The sequence below is a fragment of the Abramis brama genome (assembly GCF_963993115.1).
Source record: "Abramis brama genome assembly, chromosome: 15".
Lineage (NCBI taxonomy): Eukaryota > Metazoa > Chordata > Actinopteri > Cypriniformes > Leuciscidae > Abramis > Abramis brama.
In genome coordinates, this window is record NC_139977.1 from 5,101,827 (window position 1) to 5,118,346 (window position 16,520).

At 43.1% G+C, this 16,520-nt stretch overlaps 1 protein-coding gene across 3 annotated transcripts in view; it reads left to right on the plus strand.

Moving 5' to 3' along the window:
* Window positions 1-16,520, plus strand: part of gabrg2 (gamma-aminobutyric acid type A receptor subunit gamma2) — a 107,553-nt gene that overhangs the window by 23,777 nt on the left and 67,256 nt on the right. The window lies entirely within an intron of this gene.

Here is a 16,520-nt window from a genome sequence, read left to right on the forward strand (position 1 = left end):
AAAATTCAACACCACTGTTCACAGGGTACAATAAGTAACAACTCTCACTAGACAAAACATACACTGAATTTATAGGAGGTGGCCAGCACCATGAAAACAAAAAAGGGGAAACAAAACCACACAAATTTTCACAACAAAAACAACACAAACCCTGGAATGAACACAATACATTTAACTCAATTTAGAGCCATGGATAAATTTTAGTTAATGCAAAAAGAATTCTATTAAACAAAAATCACATTGATCAAGACATCACATTTTCCTATGTCCCCCATCAAAATTGGTACTGTCTCATTTCCTTTAGAATTCCCATAAAACAGATCAACTTCCTGTTTGAATCTTTGTCACTAGGCTGGTCCATTCCCACAACACACCAGGTACTAAACATTTCAAGTCATCTTAATTACAAAATTAACTTTAACAATTTGAGCTATGTTTTTATATATCACATTGTAGCCAAAGAGGAATTTTAACTGGTTTTAATCTTTTTAACCTTAAGCCAAGTAACTAAGCCTTTGCACTGACTCAGTACAATGACAGATAAAGATCTTAAACCAAACCAATATAGTAATGTCCTTTTATTTATTGATCAAATGCAAAGATCAATATATAAGAATTGTGTACTTTTCTCGGGCACATGCTGGATGTTAAACTTATAAGGCTGCATAGAAAGGTACCACCAGGTAATTCTAGCATTGGTATCCTGCATTCTGCCCATCCAGTGCAATGGTCGATGATCAGTTTTCAATGGTAAACTCTCTACCAAGAAGGTAGTACCTGAAGGTATCTAAGGCCCACTTTACCGCCAGGCCCTCCTTTTCAACGGTGGAATACCGTACCTCCCTTGGATACAGCTTTCTGCTGACGTATGCCACTGGATGTCTACTGTCTGACTCACCCTGAAGGAGCACTGCACCAATGCCAATATCAGAGGCATCAGTCTGCAACACAAATGGCTTTCCAAAATGAGGGCAATAAAGCACTGGCTCTTCACATACAGCAGCCTTTATGTCCTGGAAAGCTTCCATTGCTTCCTCTGTCCAGCAAATCTGGTTAGGGTATCTGGTAAATCTGGTAATTCTTTCGAGTCAAATCAGTCAGGGGTGCCACACGAGCAGAGAAGTTCGGTACAAATCTTCTGTACCAACCCGGCATCCCTATGAATGATCGGATCTGAGTTTTTGTCTCTGGCAGAGGGCAGTTTTGGATAGCCTCAATCTTTTGAAGCTGTATGCCACTGCCGACTACATACCCTAGGTACTCCATTTCCTTTTTAGCTAGAGCACACTTGGAAGAGTTAATGGTGAGACCCGCTTCCTGAATGCGATGGAACACCTCCTTCAGATGTTGGAGATGTTGCTCCCAGGATGAACTATACACAATAATGTAATCCAAGTATGCAGCTGCGTAATCAGAAAGGCCAGACAACACAAGATCCATAAGCCTCTGAAATGTAGCAGGAGCCCCATGTAACCCAAAAGGCATAACAAAAATGGTAGAGCCCCCAAGGAGTGCAGAATGCAGTCAGTTCTTTTGACTGGGCAGTCAAGGGGACTTGCCAATAACCTTTACATAGGTCAATAGTGGTTATCCATTTAGCTTGGCCTAGGCGATCAATCAGTTCATCAATCCTAGGTGTTGGATAGGAGTCGAATCTGGAGACGGAATTAAGATAACGGAAGTCCACACAAAAACGGAGACTGCCATCCTTCTTTGCAGCCAACACCACAGGACTACACCACTTCGAGAGGGTTCAGTGATGTTCATAGTCAACATTTGATCCAGTTCCTCTTTTAGAGAGGTCAAGAGCCGTTCAGGCACACAATAACTACTTTGTCGAGGTACTGCTCCATCACAAAATACTATGTTGTGCTGTACCAAACTAGTTCTTCCAGGTGTCTCTTTAAACACCTCTGGGCTACAGAGACCTTGAACCTTAGCCTGTTGATGTAATGACAGATGCTGAAGGTCCAAAGTAACGTTATAAGGAATGGGCAGATACTGTTCACAAACCTCCTCTTCATCTTCCACCCGGCGAAGCATTAGGACCTCCACTCTGGTATCTGACCTCTCATGCCACACTTTTAATAAATTAATGTGGAGTACCCGTTTGGATCGGCTCTTCCCTGGTAAGGCAATCTCATAGGTGGTTGACCCCAACTTCCGAATCACCTCAAAGGGTCCTTGCCATTTAGCCAGTAGCTTACTGGTGTCACTAGGCAGCATCACCAATACCTTAGCTCCTGGTTCTGGCCTTTTTGTCATACCAGGTTCGCTGTCGACTCTGAGATTCAATCAAATTCCTGTGAGCATGTTGTGTCATACTCTCAAGCCTTTCCCTCATTTGGAGGACATAGGAAACAACACTCTGGGAGCCAGTGATCCTGTGGCCGCCTTTCCAGGTTTCCTCCAGAAGAGGTCCTCGGACGTCCCGGCCATACAGCAAAAATTGTATTCCATTCAGATTACATCACAGGAAATATCCAGTAATTAAAAAGGACATAATTGGGCTTGAGCCTCTCAAACAGAGGACACAATTCAACATCACCGTTCACAGGGTACAATAAGTAACAACTTTCACTAGACAAAACATACACTGAATTTAGAGGAGGTGGCCAGCACCATGAAAACAAATAGACTGGTCCATTCCCACAACACACCAGGTACTAAACATTTCAAGTCATCTTAATTACAAAATTAACTTTAACAATATGAGCTATGTTTTTATAAATCACATTTTATAAAAGTGGAATTTTAACTAGTTTAAATGTTTTTAACCTTAAGCCAAATAACTAAGCCTGTGCACTGACTCAGTACAATGACAAATAAATTTCCTAAACTAAACCTATATAGTAATGTCCTTTTATTTATTGATCAAATGCAAAGATGAATATATAAGAATTGTGTGGCTTAAATCCTGGCCATCACAGAGCTATACCAAATAATTTACCATTACCATTACCATTACCATCATCCCTAAAATTCTAAATTGTCATCTAGAATTTTATATCTATTTCAGATGGGGTTTTTTTATGCTTACGTTCTATAGTGTTTTGCGTAGTGTTGCATGTTTTATATAGTCTTTATTTAGAAGAATAACAACAGACATATTAAGCCAATGTTTTGGTTTCTAGAAATACAACTGACCTATATTTATCAGATTTCAGGGTCATGTAAAAAATTGAATTTAGAATATCAGCAATAACTAAACATTAATTTATATTTGGGCATGTCCAAAAAAGGTAATTCTGGGAAGATATCAGTTTAGAAAAGTGGCCTCTCCAGTATTTCCTGAAGAGAATATCAGGGAAATAAGATGTATGTCTTAGTTTAATCCAACTCTGCTTTTTTTCTGATCCATTATGTTTAAACTGAAAATGTTAAAATATTTAATCTGACCATTTCCTTCTACCATTGCCCACAAGCAAAACCACAAAAACAGTCAAGTTGGGCTTAGGGCCAGGCCCACAGAAAGGGAAAAGATCCCCACTACAGGCCAGTAAAGACAACCATGGTGGAGCCGGTGGAGGAGAAGACCATAGTAGAGCTGGTGGAGGATGGACAGGTCAATGAGCGGTAGATAGAGTGGGCATTGGGTGCTGGCTCCAGGACCGATTAGACCTCTAGCTGAGGGTCCATGGCAGGTGTGTGCGCTGGCTCGGGGTCTGTGGCAGGCATGATGAGGGGCTGGGGTGGCTCAGGTAGAAGCTGTGAGTCTGGACCAGGTGCTGGAAGATCAGGATCCTCTTCCAGGATCTACCCAGTGCCAGTTCCACAAATTGACAACATGTCCCTTGAGCACCCTTTCTGAGAAGCCATGAATTACATTTAATCCTGCTCGGGAAAAAAGAAAAGAAAAGTCATCATCATTCATGGGCTAAATTTAACAACTAAAGCTAATTAGGTGCATTTTAAAGTTCCCAAAGTCTTGCTTGTGTTTCAACAGAATTTTATTCTCTACTATATTACTATGTGATTTAAAAACAGCAATTTTGAATAAGGGTTCTTTAATTATGACAGCTGTATTATGAAAAAAACGATGTAAAAATAATGAAGTAAATTATATATTGACATTGTTCACTTTTAACTCTTTTCCTGCCTTTGACAGAATTTTCCATTATTTGTGAGAGAACTCTTCACCGCCATTGGCAGAATTTTCCAGCTTTCCGTGTTTTCACTGTTAAACGGTAGAAATAGTACAGAATCTCAGAATCAAAACACGAATCAAAACACAAGCGATAGAAGCATTTCTTATGCCTTACATTTACTCGTATTGGAATCGTTTGACAGACAATATCATTTGGAAAAAAGGTTTGTCTTATACCCAATCAATATTTCATTACAAACAAAGTCAAAGAGGTCTCATTTAAAATTATCCATAGGATTTACCCAGTGAAACATTTTTTTTATTTTAATTGCCCTTTTTGTGACAGTTGCCTTCAAACTGTGGTTCATTTGTTTAGGCACTGCCAATTCGTAAGACCATTTTTGCTAAATGTTTGTGATGTTATCACAAAGAATAATGATGGTCAAGTTGTGTTGTTATGGAAACATTTATTATTTGGTCTTTTGGAGAACCGTAGAGACAAGCACAGTCAGGTTTATATAATACATTTTATTTAATGGAAATATTCCATGTTCACAAAGTTTTCCAATAAAAACAAGTTTTCAGTAAAAAAATAAAAATAAATTTGGGGATGACTTACCACCCCATGTCCCCGCATATAAGGAGCTGGTGGAGGTTGTTTCTCGTGCAGTGGCCCGTCTAAACATCAGTTGGCCACATGAGAGGAAGCGCTCACTAAGAGCAAGTTGGACGAGCGCTTCCTGCAGCACTGAGAGCAACCTCACCACCGGGGTTTGCCGTTCTTTCCCGATTTACACCATGAGTTGTGTAAATCGTGGAACAGACCACACTCTTCTCGCGTGTCCAACCCCCCTGTATTAAATTATAGTAATATTTTGGGGGCGCGAGAGAACGGTTATGGAATGATGCCTTGGGTGGAACAGCCGCTTGCCACCTATTTATCCCCCGAATCTACATCATCCCTGAAAATCCCGGTGCTGCCCACTAAACCCTGCAGGGACACATCTTCTTTAGTGGGCAGGGCTTATATGGCTGTGGGTCGGGCTGGCGCTAGTCTGCACACTATGGCAGTACTGCAAGAGTACCAGGCCGACCTTCTTAAGGATATTGATGAGGGCGAGGGTCCAACTCCGGAGGATATCGCGGAGTTGAGGAAGGCTGCAGACTTGTCTCTCAGAGTCACCAAAGAAACGGCCTGTGCTATCGGCCTTTCTATGGCGGCGATGGTGGTCTCGGAGAGACATTTATGGTTAAATCTGTCGGGCATTAAGGAGAAAGACAAGGCTTTCCTCCTTGATACGCCGATTTCGCCTTCTGGCCTGTTCAGCGACGCCGTAAACACCGTCGTCGACAGGTTTCAGGAGACGACAAAACAGTCTGCAGCCTTCAGACAATACCTCCCTCGTCGCTCCAAATCCAAGAAGTCTGCCCCCAGTGGGCAGCCACAGCCATCCAGCTCCTCCGCCTAAAGACAGGCACAAAAAGAGAGTGTCGCAACTAGAGCCCCCCCTCAAGGAGCTTGGGGGCATAGACGGCACTCTCAGGTGAAGCCTCAACAAAAGCAGGGCGACCTGAGGGCCGTCCTGCAGGCTAAAAAGGCTTCGTCAAAGAGACCCTAGCCAGCCTAGGTTCTCTGCGGATGGCGCCATCTGTGGCGGAGCGATCGAGGTCACCTCCTCCGCGGAGCCCGCAGGAAATCGATGTCGACTTCCTGCCGTCAAGTGCGCTTCGGGACACATCGGTTTCCAGCGAACGCACGCTGCACTGTCCGCCCCACAGGCCTGCGGCCAGGCAGCAATCACATCCACCTATCGAGAATCGTTTTCGGTCGAACCCTGCCGGAGATCCGCTTCAGGGGGTCGAGAACGAATCCCGATTGATACCCGAAGCCCAGCCTCGAGAGGCTGGTTCCCTTGGTAAAATATTTTGATGCATGGAAAAATCTCATGAATATTTCTCCTTGGGCTCTGCGCACCATTCAAAAGAGGTACAGACTGCAGTTTGGTTTCCGCCCACCAAAGTTCAACGGAGTGGTCTTGACTGTAGTTGACCCAGAGCAGGGTCAGGTAATGGAACAAGAAGTAAACTCCATGAGTCCGGGTTTTACAGCCGCTACTTCATAGTTCCCAAGAAGGATGGGGGGTTGCATCCAATAATAGATCTCAGGCACTTGAATCGGTCTCTGAGGAGGTTCAAGTTCAAGATGCTCACTATTCCCATCATCGTGAACCAAATTCAATCCAAGGATTGGTTTGTCACGATAGATCTGAAGGACGCATACTTCCACATTTCCATCCTTCCATCTCACAGGAAGTTCCTGAGGTTCGCTTTCGGGGGTGAAGTATACCAATATCGGGTTCTTCCGTTCGGCCTAGCTCTCTTCCCTCGCACATTTACGAAATGTATGGATGCAGCTCTAGCGCCGCTGAGGCTTCAGGGTGTCAGGGTGCTCAACTATATCGACGACTGGCTGATTTTGGCCCAGTCTCAAGTTGGGGTTGAGACTCAACACGAAGAAACACCAATTGGTTGACACCAGCCCAGAGAACCACGTTCCTGGGAGTGGTGTGGGACTCGGTCACGATGCGGGCACAATTGTCTCCTGCACGGATCGAATCCATCCTGGCCACGGTGACCAGGATAAAGCTAGGCCAAGCCATCACTGTAAAACACTTTCAGAGAGTGTTAGGACTCATGGCAGCAGCGTCCAACATCATTCCATTCGGCCTCCTGCACATGAGGGCCCTGCAGTGGTGGTTAAAAACCAAGGGGTTCTCCCCAAAGGGAAACCCATTCCGCATGATCAGGGTTACGCGCAAATGCCTTCGTTCCCTATCTACGTGGAAGAAAGCTTGGTTTCTGTCCCAAGGCCCCGTGCTGGGAGCGTCATGTCGCCGGAAAGCCGTTTCGACAGACGACTCCCTCACGGGCTGGGGCGCGGTCATGGACATGACATGGTACAGACGTGGCAGAGGCTGCGTCTGTATGCATTTCCCCCGATCGCTCTGCTCCCGGGAGTTCTAGAGAGGGTCCGTCGCGAACGGATCAGTCTACTTTTGGTAGCCCCGTTGTGGCCGGCCCGAGTATGGTTCTCAGACATAATATCGCTCCTGGACGGCCCTCCATGGGAGATTCCCATCAGGAGGGACCTGATGACGCAGGCAGAGGCCTCAATATATCACCCTCGGCCGGAACTATGGAAACTGTGGGTCTGGCCCCTGAGGGGGCACAGTACCGAGAGGCTGGCCTGTCAGCAGGAGTAGTGGAGACCATACTCAGCTCTACAGCTCCCTCCACGAGGAAATTGTACAGCCTAAAATGGAATGTTTTCACCGTATGGTGTACAGAGCATGGGGTGGACCCAGTTAACTGCCCAGTGGCTTCAGTGCTGGAGTTCCTCCAAGATAGCTTCCCGGCTTGTCTTACCCCGTCCACACTCAAGGTGTACGTGGCTACCATTTCGGCTTTCCACGCTCCTCTGGGTGATGGGCCTCTGGGGAGACAGCAGTTGGTCGTACGTTTCCTCCGTGGGGCTTGGAGGATGAGACCTGCGGCTCGTACCACTTGGGACCTGGGGGTGGTTCTCGAAGGGTTGTTTGAGGCCCCCTTCGAACCTCTGGAGTCGGCTGAGGCCAAGAACCTTTCCCTAAAGGTGGCTTTTTGGTTGGCCATTACTTCTCTGAGGAGGGTAGGAGATCTTCAGGCGCTCTCTATATCACATGGGTGCCTGGAGTTTGCTCCAGGCAACATTAAAGCCATCCAACATCCCAGGCCGGGCTATTTGCCTAAGGTGCCATCGAATGTGGCATGGCCTACGGTTCTGCAGGCTTTTCATCCTCCACCTCACGTGACGGCGGATGAGGAGAGACTTCATCTGCTCTGCCCTGTCAGAGCTCTCAAATTATACATTCAGAGGTCCTCTTCATGGCGGAAGTCAGACCAGTTGCTAGAGTGTTTCGGCTCGCCCAAGAAGGGGCTTCCTGCATCCAAGCAGACCATTAGCAACTGGATTGTTCAGGCTATCTCAATGGCCAATCAGGTTTGCAGTTTGCCTTCACCTTTGGCCTTGAGGGCTCATTCGACCAGAGGCATGGCGTCCTCTAGAGCCCTCCTTTCAGAGGCCCCGATCCAGGAAGTCTGCGATGCGGCAGGATGGGCCACCCCTCACACTTTCATTAGATTTTATAGCCTGGACATTCCATTTACACCTGGCACCCTTGCGCTCTCATCCTAAGTGTGCCTGTGTGCGCAGCTTCACACTGGGACAGGCAGGGCTCGTTGTGGCATAGTGGGTACTCGTTCCTCCAAAGTGTCATTTGACACAGTTCGAGTTCGAGGGAACGTCTCGGGTTACGACTGTAACCCTTGTTCCCCGAGAAAGGGAACGAGAACTGTGTCCCTTCGCCACGCCTTCCCCTGCCTGGGAGCGTTTGCTTCATCACAGAAGCTAACTCTGTTGTTTGCCGGCGTTCTTTTGTAGCTTCCGCTTATGCCGTCACACGTTACGTCATGACTCAACACCAATCAAGATGGGCTTAGTTTCATTCATGCTTCAGAGGCACTACGCTGGGGGGCGTTCCCCCAAAGTGTCATTCAACGCAGTTCTCGTTCCCTTTTTCAGGGAACAAGGGTTACAGTCGTAATCCGAGATTTTTTTTATTTATTATATGACATGTTCAGATATTCATAAAAAAAAATAAAAAAAATCGGGAGCCATAAAAGTTTTGTAAAAATGATCAAACACTTTCTAAACGCTGGTGGGGAAAGAGTTAATATGTCACTAAAGTATTATATATGTATTTTGTCTGGAGAAGTCTGGAGATAACAAACACTAAACAAGACACTGGTGAACATAATCAAAAACCACATAAACTAATAGAAACAGGATGTAAACATAGGAAGAGAAAATGGGAATCAATGGAACTAAAATGTAAGCTATGTCTAATGCATTAAAATTAGAGTTCTTAGACACAATAGAACACACAAAATGCTGAATACACGTGACAAAACTGTTGATCCAGTGGTGATATTTTTGTTATAAGGACAAGGTTGTTCAAATTTCGTACTTGTTTATTTTTTTATTTTTTTATTTTTTTTAGAACCATAGGGTTGTCCTGCTCTATACAACACAGAGATGAATAAAATATAGCAATGCAGAGCTTGTGAGGTTGCACAGTGGCATGGGCATATACAGTATGTTAACATTTCTATGGGCATGAAATTGTTTGTCATTTTGAACAGTCACAGTTCAACAATTGAAAGTCACATTTATTTATATGGCACTTTATACAATATAGATTGTACAGAAAACTTTCTCTGAAAGTTGTGAAGATATTTTATATAGTTGATAATCTATATTGGTATATGATTCCAAATCTTTTTTATATTACATATTATTTGTATATATTTAAACTAAACATTTAATATTAATTGTTAAACTAAAATTGCTCATGTGTAATGGATTAGGGGTATAGTAATTACAATATATAAATAAAATAAAATAATTATAGTAAATAATCATCGCTAAAAGCAAAACCATTTTGTATTTAGAAATATTTTAATATGTAGTAACCTTTAATTTGGAGCATGAGAAACTGGGGAAGTGACTTCATATTGTCAGAGATGTGTCACTTTGTTCACTGCTGATTGGTCCTCTTACCCAGAATATAACCTGCCCCAGAGCAGGTTAGCCTTGATGGCTCTGGAGATTCCCATCAGGAGGGGCCTTCTATCTCAGGCCGGGGACACATTTTATCACCCCTGGCTGGAGATGTCGAAGCTTAAGGTTTGGCCTCTGATGGGGACCAACTGTTGAAATATGGGGCCCTATCTTGCACCCAGCGCAATTTACTTTGTACACCGACGCATGTTTCATTCCTATTTTGCACCCGCGCAAAGCGCGCTTTTCCCTCCACAGAAGCACGTCGCTAATCTAGGGAATGAACTTGCGCTCCCTGGGCGGTTCAGGCGTGTTCCGGCGCAAACAATCCCTGGTGCTATTTTACTGTTCCATAAAACAATTGCGCCACTGGCCAGAAAAAACCTAGTCTAAAGTCAGTGGCGCGTTGCGCGTTGTTCATTATGCTATTTTAAGGGCGCATGCTTGACCATAATGTATTGCGTGCACAACGCGCATAAACTTTGATTCTCTAATCTACACAGAAGCAGCAGTTTTCATTTTTGCAAATCATATTATTACAAACGATAGATAGATAGATAGATAGATAGATAGATAGATAGATAGATAGATAATTTATTATAAAAGCATACATCTAGCTTACACATTTACCCACATTATTATATACCTGTTTAACCGAAGCTAATTTGGGTGTGTTTCTCCATCCCCAATGTCACTTCTCTCTCTTTTACGGCCGTGACGAGAGCGTTGCTTTCCTCGGCTGTGAACCGCTCCTGGCGCGCGCCTGGCAAATCCGCCGTTATAATAGCAATACGCCAAGGAAAAAGCGCGTCTGCTCTTAAAGGGAATGTGAGATGATGCTCTGATTGGTTTATTTCACGTTATGCCCAAACCACACCTATGAATAATGAAGCTACTTCAGACCAACCCCTTTTAGATTTGCGCCAGGCGCAAGAGCCATTTATCCCGCCGGGAAAATAGCAACAGCGCCGAGACCCGCCCACAAAGTTACTTGCGCTTTGCGCTTTGACACTTGCGTTTCAGATCGTTAAAATAGGGCCCATGGTCTCTCAGCCAAGGTTGTTGAGACCGTCCTTAACTGTAGAGCTCCCTCTGCGGGGAAGCAGTACACTCTAAAGTGGAGAGTCTTCACTTAATGGTGCAGAGAATGCCAGTTGGATCTAGTTAACTGCCCTGTGGCTTCAGTGCAGGAGTTTCCTCAGGATGGTTTTTCTGTGGGTTTATCCCCCTCACAGATTCAGGCCTATGTGACGACTATAACTGCCTTCTACGTGATTTGCCTTCACCTCTGCTTGTGAGAGCCCACTGTAGTATGGCAGCTTCTAAAGTTTCATTGTCGGGAGTCTCACTCCAAGAATGATATGATGCTGAGAGCTGTAAAGATGAGCGGATCAGCTCTAACATCACTGTTAAAAATAAATCATCCACCCACCACCCACCCGAACCTATGATTTCTCAGATTTATATATCCGCACCCGACCCACACCCAATTGTCACATTACAAGTATTCAAATTTTCTGTGTTAAGCGTAATGATATGGTAACATATTACACTGAAATGGGATGCTTTTAAATTTAAAAGTAAAAAATGTATTTAAAGTAAATGTTCTTCTTTGGCAAAATTACATATCCTTAATAGCCTAAACAGACATTACTCCCTTCAAACTCAAATTTTGAGTTTCCATCAAAGTTTTCATCACTGCAACTTCCTGAACACACACACGAGAAATGAAATACATTCAGCCCAGGTGAAGGCTGGATATAGGCTTTATTAGTTTATTGTCATATACACACAGCGCTTCACATCTGTTACATATCACATACACCCAGCACTTGATTCATCCTGGTTGAATAGTAAAACACTCCCACACGGTACTTTTCTTTCCTTCTGTTTTGTTTTTAATTTTCCTTTTTGAAATTTGAATCTGTTTTGCCTCCATTGCTGCTTAAACAAGTGGACCTCACAACTGCGTAATGAGTCTGCAAATTAGACACTTTAAACATGTTAATATTTCCATCATCATTCTGGAAAACACTTTTATCAGAATAATTTCCGGTAAGCCTGTGTGTATAATTTTAGTTAAAGCTGTTAAGTTATTAAGCAATATTTTTATTAAGCAATATTTCTTTTATATAATGACCACTAGGAGGTACTTGAGTCATTTGTTTTCCTCGATTAGTTTTCCCTGAAGAGATATACTTTGTTGTTAAAAACTAAAGTAAAAGAGAGATGCTCGTTTGTTGCATTTTACGGTGAAATGAGCTCCATGTCATTATTAAAATCAACACATTGATTAATCTCTCATCCACCCACGACCCACCCGCAACTAATTGGAATGTAATTTTTTCATTACTTGGCCTGCCTGACCAGCTGATTATCTGTAGTGTCCACGGATATAACCATGATCAGTGCATCACTAGCGAGCTGTTCTTTTCCCCCACACATTTATATGGTTTTATAGCCTGGACCTGGACTGGAAGTGCTTTTGTCCAGAGCTGTACTCTTAATGACTTTTTCGTTCCCCATAGCGTAAACGTCAGGCGCAGCGTGGAGTTCCCTTGCAAGGGAACGCCTCAGGTTACGACTGTAACCATGGTTCCCTGAGAAGGGAACGAGATGCTGCTTCACCCTGCCATATTTCCTGCATGCCTGGGAGTGGCTTGTTTCAGCCAATCAGAAGTTAATGCTGCTTTGATCCGGGTATCCTTACGCTGTCACGCTTCACTGGGTGATGTCGCACCAATCAGGATCGGAATAGTTGCACATGTGCTTCAGATGCAGTCATGCTGAGGCACTCCCCATAGCATCGACGTCAGACACAGTGTCTCATTCCCTTCTCAGGGAACCATGGTTACATTTGTAACCGGAGATGTTTTTCCTCCACTTTGAGTTCCTGGGCCAGTACCGCCCCAATTTCTTTATTCGAGGCATCTACTTGAACCGGGGATCATTTAGAAAAGTCTGGACTCTGGAGGGCCTGACTGGAGCACATCTTTTCTTTTAGCAGGTACAGTTATGGTGGTGAAGTTTGTGATGAATCATCGGTACCCAGGAATGATCAAACCTTTTTATTGCAGACTGCATCTAATACTTTGTCCACCTGAGACCTTAATTTGCCATTGCCCAGGTAGTACCCCAAATAGCTGGCTTCTAGAGATGTGACGGTGACGATATTTTCGCACAGGTTAATCGACGTGTGACAACACCAGTAATACTGGTATCACCGGTTTGGGCTTTTAAATCGCTAATTTGAAAGTGAAAGTAAAATGTCTGCACGGGCATTCATAATGGTGCGGAGTAGAGCGAGCGTTTTCAATTAATTCCTATGGAAGTTGAGATTCCATAGAAATGAACTGAAAACGCTTGCTCTGTTCTGCTCGCTGCGCACCAGTGCACACGCACCATTATGAATGCCCGTGCGGCCGTGCGCATCTTACTTTTGCTTTCAAATGACTGCCAATTCGGGGGCGGATTGCTTGAATGGTTAGTTCATTAGCCTATTATTATTATTTATGAAAAACACAACAACAAAATAATACAATGACAAATTCGCTTAACGCTTTTACATTTCGCTTTGACATAAAATATTCCACCATGATCTTGTCAGTCAGCTCCTCACTTTCGTGACAGACTCCTGCTGTTGATCTGTGCTGTGACTCTCTTTCGGCTCACGATTTATTAAGCAGTCACGTTCAGTTTTTAATTGTAGTGTCTGTTCTCTAACTGAACTAAATTATTTTATTACAAACATTAAAAATCGAATCGACAGTGGGTGGCGGTTGCGTAAGTGATGTAACTAGTGTTGCTTCCGAACACCGGTAACACCGTTCCTGTTGAGCCCACTCACACTTTGCCACATTCAAGGACAGGCCTGCTGCATCGATCTTCTTCAGGGTGTGTTGTAGATGCATTAGATGGTCTGCCCAAATTTTGCTGTAAACTGCAACATCATCAAGATATGCAGCAGACTAGAGGGCTACATTGGGATTGGGATCCCAACGCAAATATTGCTTGAGCAGGTGGATTTACCTTTGCTGCGGGTGGGAGTGGTGGTCAAAAAATACAGTGCGGGATTGTTGCTGCATAACAAGAAAGGAGTCTTGTTACAGGAGTTCACCACAATTGATCAGTAACAAACATTCTCTTCCTCCATAGCAGGCTAGGCCAAGCGATTCAGTATTTAATTTATTCATTAAGTATGTTCAATGTTTTTTAGTATTATGTAAGCATATTTTCTTTTTTCATAGTGCGCCATGTTTTTAGAATGCCGTTTCATGCTCAAGATGCTGTAGAAAATGCTAGACGTGAGCACAACTGCCAAACATGTGTCAAGAGCATGTTTACATATCAAACAATGGGAAAACTGTGGAATCCAAAACCCTGTCTAACCTGTCAACTACTACTGTATGTTTGATATTTCATGTTTGCATGATGGTGACATGATGAAAGGTGCTGTCATTTTCTGTTTTTACAAAACATTTGATGTTAATAATAGCCTATTACAAGGTTTTTGCTTTTAGTCATTTTGAATTTGAATTGCCTTGAATTTTTGGGTTGACATCTAAAACTCAATGTCGACTTTTTGGTTTAGAAATGTTTAGCATTTTTCTTATTTCATATTATTTCGGAGCATATAGGATATGTTTAAGATAAGTTTGTACAGTATTTGCCTTCATATTTCATGCATATTTTCTGCAAAGATATTGAACAAATTACAAGTCATTTGTTTTACATTTACACTATGTTGATCACTTCAGCTGTGGTGCACTTGGAATATAACTTTTTTTAACCAGATGTTTAATAAAGACAATGATACTTGAATCATATTTCAGTTACGTTTTTAAATTCACTAGTTATTATTTTATTTATTTTAAATAGTGAATCAGTTAATCGTTCTGAAAAAAAAAAATGAAAAAAAAATCAAGTGCTACCAGTATCCAACAAAATTTTTACCAGTTCTCCATTGACAAGTTGTCTGGCTGGAACTGTAGTTACTGAGTCAGAATTATTGTCCTCTTCTCTAGAAACATAACAATAACTCATCATCTTTTCTTTGAACATCGAAGGAAGCTTTGTGCCCCAGCTGGTTCTGGCTAGCCCCACCCTTGGGATTTTGTGCACTTCCAGTATTGTTTGAGCATCTTAATTCAGTCTCAATGTAAGATGATGTATACTGCGTCTTACCTCGTGGTGGTTGAGAACACACACCACACACAAACAGATTTTCAACCAGAGTCTCGACTGTGAACACAGGAAATCTTGCAAAATCTTGCGAGACTTCAGAATAAGCATAGCGGATGATATGCAGGAAGAAATTGCGATGATAGTGTTTGGAATGATTTTCACAGAAAATTCACGTGAAAAAAAAACATTGTACCCACCATTATATATAACCTTTTATACAGAAATATATTCATTCTTTATTGTCTTTATTTATTCTTTATTGGATTTATTGTCTCTTTAGAAAAAGTTATTTAATTCCTCTACAGAACCTCACTGAACCCTTAACACTCAGCTTCCTGCAAGTGTGTGTGAGAATGACCGTGTCTTCCATCATCTCGCTTTCTGATTGGATATTGTTCTGTTTCACGTGATAATCTCCAGAACGTGCGTGCGTTTGTCCTCAGAGTTCCCCCCACACATCAGGATTTCTGATCGTAAATATTAAACATGTTGAATATTTACGATTCGCGATCGGGGCAGCTCCGACGTTCTTCCAAGCAAGTTCGGACACTCTTAACACACCTCACACCAAGGGAAAATCTGATAAGATAATCTGTTGAACCATCAAGATAATCGGGACATAGCTAGGATTGTCAGAAGGGGGGAAATCAGCCCCAAATCAGCCCGATTATCTTTTGGTGTGTAGCCAGCCTAAGTTAAGCATTCAGGGCTTGACCGGTGAGAATGGGACCAGCTGATAACTCCATTCCTCTTTGGGCCATCTCCACATTCTCGCCAGCCTCACAAACCATCTGAGATCGTCCTCAATGCCATCTTCCTGTCTGAGAACAGGCACTGTTGTATGAATTCTGTGTGTGGGTGCTGGTGTTGGGAGTTCTAACCGCAGACTCTCGAAAGTACTCGGGGTCGCTGCAGCTGCACCTTCTGCAGGATTGTTTCAGGCCTCAGCTCTCATGCTCCTATTGCTGCTGTGCACTCAGGAACTCACGCATCAGAACCACCAGCTTGTCTCTGTACTGCTTGTGGGGCCATTTTGCAGTGGACTGGACTTCCTCTGAACCCTTAACTGTTCCGTCGGCTACTCCTCCTTCAAAGTTTCCACCATATCCCAAGCCACTGTCTAAGAAGGACCAGCTTTTGCATGCAAATGTCAACCCGACTTCCTTTATATAGGCCCAAGCCCCTGCCCTAATTGGAGCATATCAAGTACAGTTAAATATCACAGGTAGGTACATCCAAGTACCACAGTATCTTTAATCTTTAATATCTTTAAAGTCCCCCTGTAGTCAATAAATGTATCCCTTAAAACTCATCTTTGATCACCAAAATTATATATGTAAACTTTTTTTCCTTGAAAACAAATTCTTTACGCCTTAAAATAGCTTCAATGTGACACTACACCCTTGCTTCATTTAGTATACACGGTCCCATGAATATGCAAATTAGCCCCGCCTTCATTCACTCCTACCAGCTCAGAGATACACTCGGTCGGTTCAACTTTTCTGTAGTAAACACTGCACAATAGTATCGCTCTTTACAACTTCGGACACATAACAGTAATTTATATGATTAGCCTTTTTATTGACTACG